Below are 9,223 nucleotides of genomic sequence, written 5' to 3'. Positions count from 1 at the left end.
ATATCTTGGCTGTCTGCTTAGGGTCATTGTCTTGCTGAAAGATGAACTGTCACCCCAGTTTGAGGTCAGGAGCGCTATGGAGCAGGTTTTCATCCAGGATGTCTCTGTACATTGTTGCATTCATCTTTCCCTCAATCCTGACTAGTTCCCCTTGTTCTTGCTGTTGAAAAAGCTTGGAAAAGCTTGGTGCTATCACCACCATGCTTCACTGTAGGGATGGTGCCTGGTTTCCCCCAAACATGACGCCTGGCATTCACACCAAAGAGTTCAATCTTTGTCTCATCCAGTGGCTAATTATCGAAGCTAACTTTTTTATTATCAGATTAGCTTTTCAGCTAACTTCAAAAACCATCAGCGGACCAATTAGCTTCCACTAAATTTAGTTTTGCTAACTTTTAGTCTGCTAACGTTTTATTTGCTGGCATAGTAAGTAAAGCTGAACAGTCCAAAACATTTGTAAACCCTAAAATCACATTAGTTCTTCTCTGTTGTGTTTTGCAGCAGTCAGACAGCTGTGAGGAGTTGTCTGAGCTCAACCTGACCCCAGCAGAAGAGGCCTGGCTGCCCGGCTGCTGCACACACGCACGTTAAATGACAGTTAACGTTAATATAAATAAACCGCCAGGAATTAGCTTGGTTTTTAAAGCAAACCACGAGTCAAACCTGCTTTGCTTTTCATGATGTCTGCCTCCCTTCCTTACAGCAGTGAGCAGGGCACACAAAAAAAGGAATGCTGACTCATTGTTTGTGTGGGGTTCCTGATCACCTTTCGTTCTACTCAAAAGCATCGGCGGTGCTTAAACTCAAAACTGGCTTGTCAGTAGCTGACAGTGTACCGGAGACAATATCCTCCTGAGACCCAGCCCATCCATTTTGTCCTCTGTCGTAGACAAAAACAGTGCAATTGAAAGATAAAGTTTTCCCTCAGTCAGGATGTAGAAAGTTAGTAGGTTAGCTGTAGCTTCCGCTAAATTTAGTCTCAGTTTATCGGTTTATTGTTAGAAAAAATTTAACTTTTCAGTTCGTGGATTAGCGGTTATTAAAGCTAACTTTTTGGTTAGCTGTGCCCACCACTGGTTTCATCAGACCAGAAAATTTTGTTTCTCATGGTCTGAGAGTCCTTCAAATGCCTTTTGGCAAACTCCAGGCAGGCTGCCATGTGCCTTTTATTAAGGAGTGGCTTCTGTCTGGCCACTTTGCCATACAGGCCTGATTGGTGGATTGCCACAGAGATGGTTGTCCTTCTGGAAAATTCTCATAACTCTGACAGAGTGGCCATTGGGTTCTTGGTCACCTCCCTGAATAAGGCCCTTCTCTCCCCATCGCTCAGTTTAGATGGGTGGCCAGCTCTAGGAAGAGTCCTGGTGGATCCAAACTTTTTTCTTTGATGGAGGCCACTGTGCTCAAAGCAGCAGAAATGTTTCTGTACCCTTCCCCAGATTTGTCCCTCAAGACAATCCTGTCTCGGAGTTCTACAGACAATTCTTTTGACTTCATGTCTGGTTTGTGCTCTGACATGAACTGTCAACTGTGGGACCTTATATGTAGACAGGTGTGTGCCTTTCCAAATCACATCCAAACAACTGAATGTACCCCAGGTAAACTCCAAAATAATCTGTAGAAACATCTCAAGGATGATCAGTGAAAACAGGATGCAACTGAGCTCAATTTTGAACTTCATGGCAAAGGCTGTGAATACTTATGTATATGTGGTTCCTTATTTTTTTTATTTTCAATACATTTGCAAAAATTTCAAAGCTTTCTCCACATTGTCATTATGGGGTATTGTGTGTAAAAGTTTGGGGTATAAATGAATTTCATCCATTTTGGAATGAGGCTGAAAAACTGCAGCGCTGTGAATACTTTCTGGATGCACCGTATTTACACTCAACAAAAATATAAACGCAACACTTTTGGTTTTGCTCCCATTTTGTATGAGATGAATTCAAAGATCTAAAACTTTTTCCACATACACAATATCACCATTTCCCTCAAATATTGTTCACAAACCAGTCTAAATCTGTGATAGTGAGCACTTCTCCTTTGCTGAGATAATCCATCCCACCTCACAGGTGTGCCATATCAAGATGCTGATTAGACACCATGATTAGTGCACAGGTGTGCCTTAGACTGCCCACAATAAAAGTCCACTCTGAAAGGTGCAGTTTTGTTTTATTGGGGGGGATACCAGTCAGTATCTGGTGTGACCACCATTTGCCTCATGCAGTGCAACACATCTCCTTCGCATAGAGTTGAAGAGAACACCTCTCCAACGTGCCAAACGCCAGCGATTGTGAGCATTTGCCCACTCAAGTCGGTTACGACGACGAACTGGAGTCAGGTCGAGACCCCGATGAGGACGACGAGCATGCAGATGAGCTTCCCTGAGACGGTTTCTGACAGTTTGTGCAGAAATTCTTTGGTTATGCAAACCGATTGTTTCAGCAGCTGTCCGAGTGGCTGGTCTCAGACGATCTTGGAGGTGAACATGCTGGATGTGGAGGTCCTGGGCTGGTGTGGTTACATGTGGTCTGCGGTTGTGAGGCTGGTTGGATGTACTGCCAAATTCTCTGAAACGCCTTTGGAGATGGCTTATGGTAGAGAAATGAACATTCAATACACGAGCAACAGCTCTGGTTGACATTCCTGCTGTCAGCATGCCAATTGCACGCTCCCTCAAATCTTGCAACATCTGTGGCATTGTGCTGTGTGATAAAACTGCACCTTTCAGAGTGGCCTTTTATTGTGGGCAGTCTAAGGCACACCTGTGCACTAATCATGGTGTCTAATCAGCATCTTGATATGGCACACCTGTGAGGTGGGATGGATTATCTCAGCAAAGGAGAAGTGCTCACTATCACAGATTTAGACTGGTTTGTGAACAATATTTGAGGGAAATGGTGATATTGTGTATGTGGAAAAAGTTTTAGATCTTTGAGTTCATCTCATACAAAATGGGAGCAAAACCAAAAGTGTTGCGTTTATATTTTTGTTGAGTATAAGTCATGTTCCCTTTTTCAAGTCAGTATGAAGGAAGAACAGTTTTATTGTGTTGTTGTTAAAATCTTATTTATCTGCACCGAAAGTGCATCTTGTAAAAGCTTGCATCTTTCATTATCTTATCATGTGAAAAGATGCAACAGCAGGCAGTGGTTTCGCCAACCCAAGGCCCTGTTGTTACGTCTTTCAAGTTTGACCCAGTTAGCCACATGGCCTAAGCATGAGATGGCATTTTTTGATCATATAAACACACACTGGAGGACCACTTCTTTATCGTGAATGATGTCAATGGATGTCTATAAAAACCTTACTGGAAACTGTGTTCGGGGTCTCTTTCCTGAACAAGCTCCTGCCTGACCTCGGGATGGTGAGAATCTCAGATCTGGCTTGGTTGACTTCACCTGAAACTGAATAAATTGTATCTTTTCTACTTACCGAGTTATTGATCCAGGACAGACCCAAAGAACCAAGGGTTAACACTTGGAAGTGGTTTGATCTTCCTCCTTGGTCTGCCTGACTGCAGACTGGACTGGTTGGTTCTGACTTCTGAACACTGCGGGTATCTTCTGTCTGCTTGGGCTGTGGGTTAGTGTCTTGACTTCAGTGTGACTGAAAGAAAATCCTCAGTGGATCCCAATGGCAATGCGCTAGTTTTACTTAAAAATACTATTGTGAAAACACAATCCAGATTACAGTTTGTTTTTAATTGCTGCATTCCCTTAATACCCTTATCATATTTTTAGTAGAATAGATTTGCCAAAATAATTGGATTAAAAAAATCTGTATTTAATGGACCTTGACTTATTCGATGTATGAATTGATGGGCTTTAAAGTAGAGAAGGCAGAGAACCCCTGACATCAGCATTAAACATCAGACTGATTGTGGCATTGGTGCCGGCCCTTTAAGACCAGGTATTACTTCAGCATTTAACATCATCACCTCCCATTTTTAGGGGAGGTGATGGTCTAGTGGTTAAGCATTGGGCTTGAGACCCCAGGATCCTCGGTTGAAATCCCAGCCTGCCCAGAAGATCACTAAGGGCCCTTGGGCAAGGTCTTTAATTCCCTAGTTGCTCCCGGTGTGTAGTGAGTACCTTGTATGGCAGCACCCTCACATCGGGGTGAGTGTGAGGCATTATTTGTAAAGCACTTTGAGCGTCTGATGCAGATGGAAAAGCGCTATATGAATGCAGTCCATTTATTTAACAATCAGAATTTTACATGTATGCAGTTAAAGTAGAAATTCATTTATCTCAGTGATGATGGTCGTGTCTCTGGGTCTTCGGCTTTTCAGATTGAAAAAAGCCTGAGAAGAGCCTTATGTGGTATGAAATCACTGGACAGGTGTTTAGTATTGGTAATATCTTTGCAAGAAATGAAGGTCCAAATCTGTAAGGTCTTATGAGTCCTGAACCAGTGACCTACAGCAATGACTGGGTGTCTTTGCCAGTTGATCTCTTTGGAGGATCCTTTGATAACATTTGAATGATCGTGTCAAATGAACATTTGCTTTCGAGCAGTGCTGCTCAGACATTTTCAGACCAATGACCACTTACCAGTGTTAAAAAGAAAATCATACCACCTCCTCAAATATCCAAAGACAATAAGTCTACTACTTTTGCAATATATTACAACAGTATTTTATTATCATACTTTGGAGTAATTTTTAAAGTTTTAGAAACATGTGTAAGAGAATATAATATTAATATAAAATGTGATATTTTACCAATAAACTCACAGACCACTAGGGGTCGCTCACTGACCACAAATGGTCTGCCAACCACTGTTTGAGAACAGCTGACTCAGACGAAGAGTATCACTTGCATTGTGAGGGGGAATACGTGCTCTGACATTTTGCCGACATGCCTCGGCGGCTGGAGAAGTCCAATGGCACGTCCATGGTTCACCTGAAAGTAACCACAGATGGTGACTTTCTGGAGGTGGAGATGGACCATTCTCCCTGGGTTGTTGCAACCCAGGATCCAAGGAGGTTCAATGGTGTGGTAGATGTGGCAACCATGACCTGACCTTTGTTCAAGTGGTTCGTACTTCATCATCATATTATTATTAGAAGGGGGTGAAAAAAAATCACTTTGTCCTTAGCTGACCTCAATCATCTCACCAAGTTTGGTCCAAACTGGATCAAACCCCTGAGTTATTTTGTTTTCATGCAGATGGAGGCACAAGACTGAAAACAACACCACATGTGGTGAAGTGCAGGTGCACCTATGTCTTTGCACACATCAAAACTGACATGTGGTGGATTTTTTGAATCAGGAAGCCTTGCTTATCAGTTTAGCACTTTACCTACTGAGGCTATAAATGGACGATTGGTTATTTTTTATTATAGCAATAAAATTAAGAAATAATGTGTGCTTTGGTACCCTTTTCCAAGAGTACCTGAATTTCAATTATATTACACCTGATTAACTATTTATACACATTATTTGTAAGTTTTAGCATTTAAAATGAGAAAAAAAAAAATACACAAAAACGATGTTATGTAAAGGAAGTTTGGATTTCACATTTTTAACTGGAAGCTGTAAGTGTTTACAATCAAAATTAATTTTGTGTGTCTAGAACTCAGAAACAGCGCAGAAACAGTGCAAAAGTAAACATTTTGCAAGGCGAAAATATGCTAAAAGAAACCAATTTTAAAGTGCAGAACCAAACAATATGAATAACAACAAACAAAGTGCAAAACTATATATAAATATATCAATTATTATCTGTATTATTAAAATGTGTAATAAATCCCTCATTTGATCACTCATTTTGTGCAAAATTATACAATATGAATAAAACAATAAAGTGTCAAACTATATACAAATATATAACCAAGAATCAAAATTAGATCTAAACTACATCAGTCCATTGTCAGTGTGGTACTGTTTGTAACAGTTTCTGTCTGGCTGAAGACAGAGGCCAGTTCTACAAAGTTTGCACATCCAGCAAGTTGACCTCTTGCACACCTTGCAAGAATGCCGCCCCTTTGTGGATCGCTGGCAAGTTGGGTTTCTGCTTGTTGGCACCGGGCAGTGGCTTGTGGCTGATGGAGCCATCACACCCACACAAACACGCACACACCTTCACAAATGACACTAACACCCTGCCTTTTCCTCAAAAATGACTACATTTATGTTTACTGTCTGTCTCTGTACTTTTCTGTCACTTTTGCGCTCTTTTTCATACTTTTCCCTCGTTTCAGAAGTCACCGAACGCACTTTACCGTAATATATGCAATATATAGCATATTGTTGGAAAGCACGGGTTCTTGGCTTGCCGTCAGCGGCGCACTAGTGTGAAACTTCCGTGTTTTTCCTCTGCGTTATGACGTCACAGGTTTACGTTTACCATAATACACCGTATATCATTGGAAAGCCCTTGGTGTTAGCTTAACAATGCACTTTGAATCATTCGGATTGGACAAACTATGGCGGAGTTACGGTAAAAAAAAAAAAAACACGCATATGGAAAATATGGCGTGGGCGCCATCGCCGTAGATAAAGGGATAACAGTTTAGTGCATAATAAACATCTCAATGCACTTACAATAAATGAAATAAAAATAAAAGTAAAACACAGATATAACTAAAATGATAAAATATAATAATAGCTTAAAATGCTTGTTTAAAATAATATAGCTTTAAGTGTCTCTTATAATTGTCCAAATCTAGGATTTTAATGTCACTGGGTAGAGAGTTCCACACGTGGCGCAGCGTGTGAAAGCTCGAGTCCCAACCTGAGTTTGACATCTAGGAACCTTCAGGTTGAGCTGGCTACTGGATCATAGGGTACGCTGTGGGCTGTACACTTCAATAAGATCTCTTAAATAAGGTGGTGCTAGCCCATTCAGACATTTATATGTCAGAAGGGCAATCTTAAAGGAAATACGATATTTCACCGGTAACCAGTGAAATATCAAGTATAAACTACAGATTTGTTCTGAAGGAAATCATGTCGTCTGAACTTCAGTGAGCTTTTACAGAATTAATCCATTTCAATCAAAATCATAGACTGTATATACAACCCCTGGCAAAAATTATGGAATCACCGGCGTCGGAGGATGTTCAATTGTTTAATTTTGTAGAAAAAAAGCAGATCACAGACATGACACAAAACTAAAGTCATTTCAAATGGCAACTTTCTGGCTTTAAGAAACACTATAAGAAATCAGGAAAAAAAAAATTGTGGCAGTCAGTAACGGTTACTTTTTTAGACCAAGCAGAGGGGGAAAAAAAATATGGAATCACTCAATTCTGAGGAAAAAATTATGGAATCATGAAAAACAAAAGAATGCTCCAACACATCACTAGTATTTTGTTGCACCACCTCTGGCTTTTATAACAGCTTGCAGTCTCTGAGGCATGGACTTAATGAGTGACAAACAGTACTCTTCATCAATCTGGCTCAAACCTTCTCTGATTGCTGTTGCCAGATCAGCTTTGCAGGTTGGAGCCTTGTCATGGACCATTTTCTTCACCTTCCAACAAAGATTTTCAATTGGATTGAGATCCGGACTATTTGCAGGCCATGACATTGACCCTATGTGTCTTTTTGCAAGGAATGTTTTCACAGTTTTTGCTCTATGGCAAGATGCATTATCATCTTGAAAAATGATTTCATCATCCTTAAACATCCTTTCAATTGATGGGATAAGAAAAGTGTCCAAAATATCAAAGTAAACTTGTGCATTTATTGATGATGTAATGACAGCCATCTCCCCAGTGCCTTTACCTGACATGCAGCCCCATATCATCAATGACTGTGGAAATTTACATGTTCTCTTCAGGCAGTCATCTTTATAAATCTCATTGGAACGGCACCAAACAAAAGTTCCAGCATCATCACCTTGCCCAATGCAGATTCGAGATTCATTACTGAATATGATTTTCATCCAGTCATCCACAGTCCATGATTGCTTTTCCTTAGCCCATTGTAACCTTGTTTTTTTCTGTTTAGGTGTTAATGATGGCTTTCATTTAGCTTTTCTGTAGGTAAATCCCATTTCCTTTAGGTGGTTTCTTACAGTTCGGTCACAGACTTTGACTCCAGTTTCCTCCCATTCGTTCCTCATTTGTTTTGTTGTACATTTTCGATTTTTGAGACATATTGCTTTACGTTTTCTGTCTTGACGCTTTGATGTCTTCCTTGGTCTACCAGTATGTTTGCCTTTAACAACCTTCCCATGTTTGTTTTTGGTCCAGAGTTTAGACACAATTGACTGTGAACAACCAACATCTTTTGCAACATTGCGTGATGATTTACCCTCTTTTAAGAGTTTGATAATCCTCTCCTTTGTTTTAACTGACATCTCTCGTGTTGGAGCTATGATTCATCTCAGTCCACTTGGTGCAACAGCTCTCCAAGGTGTGATCACTCCTTTTTAGATGCAGACTAACGAGCAGATCTGATTTGATGCAGGTGTTAGTTTTGGGGATGAAAATGTACAGGGTGATTCCATAATTTATTCCTCAGAATTGAGTGAGTCCATATTTTTTTTCCCTCTGCTTGGTCTAAAAAAGTAACCATTACTGACTGCCACAATTTTTTTTTCCTGATTTCTTATAGTGTTTCTTAAAGCCAGAAAGTTGCCATTTGAAATGACTTTAGTTTTGTGTCATGTCTGTGATCTGCTTTTTTCTATTAAATTAAACAACTGAATGAACATCCTCCGAGGCTGGTGATTCCATAATTATTGCCAGGGGCTGTATATAGTGGACGAAGTCTGAGTGATGTCACCCACGGGTTTCACCAGAGGCTCAGAACAGCCGATATGAAGTCCATATCTGGACGTCGCTGATATTGGGAGCAGCGCTGATTCTGGCTATGTCATGATGAAGTCATTAATCCATAAAGCGGTGGCGTATGGGTGTCTCAGCGTGTGACGAAAGAAGCCTGAACAGGCCCCTTTCTCCGAGTCTGAACCACCTAAGCTAACAGGCTAACCGCGGTTTGGGTGTTTATCAAATAATATTTTTGGGGGGCTGTGTGGTGGTTCTCCTCTAACGATTTGCTTTGGTGTGGACATTAAAAGTAATGACTGCTTATTTTCTTAGTAGTTATGCATTAAATGGTCCTAACAGATAGCTGCTAAAAGCGCCAACACCATTTGCATACAACATTAAAAAAGGCGAGTTTCACTCAGTGCAAATATTGCAACAGAGACATCCCAGAAGGTCTATTAGGTTGTTTTTCCACACAACAAACCATATTATTCCAGG

The sequence above is a fragment of the Thalassophryne amazonica genome, chromosome 5, assembly GCF_902500255.1.
Source record: "Thalassophryne amazonica chromosome 5, fThaAma1.1, whole genome shotgun sequence".
Taxonomy (NCBI): domain Eukaryota; kingdom Metazoa; phylum Chordata; class Actinopteri; order Batrachoidiformes; family Batrachoididae; genus Thalassophryne; species Thalassophryne amazonica.
Note: the sequence above shows the minus strand (reverse complement) of the source record.